Source organism: Loxodonta africana, chromosome 1 (assembly GCF_030014295.1).
Source record: "Loxodonta africana isolate mLoxAfr1 chromosome 1, mLoxAfr1.hap2, whole genome shotgun sequence".
Classification (NCBI taxonomy): domain Eukaryota; kingdom Metazoa; phylum Chordata; class Mammalia; order Proboscidea; family Elephantidae; genus Loxodonta; species Loxodonta africana.
Genome location: NC_087342.1, coordinates 109,936,427 through 109,937,878, shown reverse-complemented (window position 1 = coordinate 109,937,878; position 1,452 = coordinate 109,936,427).

Here is a 1,452-nt window from a genome sequence, read left to right as displayed (position 1 = left end):
TGTTCTTTTCTAACAAGTTCCCTCATGAGGCTGATGCTGCTGGCTGGGGGACCACATTTCGAAAGCCACTTTTGTAGAGGAATAGCTATGAGGTCAGGGTGGCTGGAAAGTTGGAGTGAGCGCAGGGGAGAATAATAAAAAAAAATGAAGCCAGAGAAGTGGCAGAGGTCAAATTACGTCAAACTTTAATGTGCATAGGAATCGCCTGGGGCTCTGTCAAAATGGAGGTGGTAATTCGGAAGCCCCAAATGCCGCATCTAAGAAAGCTTTTAGATGATGTAGGTGCTGTTGGCCTATAGAACACACTTTGAATATCAAGCCTTCGGGGGGAAGAAAAAATCCAGTTTTCCTTGAGTTGATTCTGACTTATGATGGCCCCATGTGTGTCAAAGTAGAGCTATGCTCCACAGGGTTTCCAATGGCTGATTTTTCTGAAGCAGACCGCCAGGCCTTTCTTCTAAGGCACCTCTGGGTGCCACTCTTTTAGTTAGCAGCCAAGCATGTTAAATGTTGGTACCACCCAGGGACTCCAATCAGTACCCTAGGGCCCTTATTTTGTGTTGGATGGATGACCTGAGATATGACATAATCTGATTTATAGCAAAAGGAGAGTTCTGACTACCATATAAAGAATTGTCTCCAGGGGGTAAGGGCAGAATGAGGAGAGCAGTTAGGAGACCACTGCAAGGACAAGGTGAGAGACAGAGTGTCTCGTACCAGGATGACAGCAGTGAAAGATAGAAAAGCACTAACTTGTGATAAAATTTGAAGGCATATCTAATAGCATTTGCTGAGAGAGCTGGTGTAAGGTGTGAGAGAAAGACAAAGTCTTAAGGGAAACTCTGAGGTTCTGGTCCCAACAAACTAGAAGGAGGGAGTTGCATTTACTGAAAGGAAAAAGACTTGGAGAAGCAAGTTTTGGGGTAGAAGAAGTGTTAAATTGGCATTGCGAGGCATAGAGAAAAGATAGTCAAAAGATGACATCTTTCTCTGTGTAATTTTCCCAACCAATTTATGATTTAATAATCTTGCTACATGACTACTAGCCCAACCGACCTTGGTAACTTGTTTGGAACGGCCTAAAAAATAGGGTATACCTACACGGTAAAGAGATTTTTTTCTTTGATCGAGATTATAGTTCAGAGGTGGCTGTGGGGCTGAAGAGTAAGAAGTGGCTCAAAGATGAAAGAATTAATTTTTACTAGGCAAATAAGGATTAGATTAGAAGAACACTAATTCTAATAACAGCCCTGTTTTAAAATACAGTAGAGCCTCTGAATTTCATACATCTTGACTGTTTGCCTCCGAAGATATTTTGATGCCCGCCTCTGAAGTCTTGGGATCCGTTTACCCATGCACCCATTTTCCCGACCAAACTATTTCCACTCTGCACATGAAGTCATTCTCAATACTTTTCCAATTAAATACGAACCAATCTGTCTTCCCAGTAAG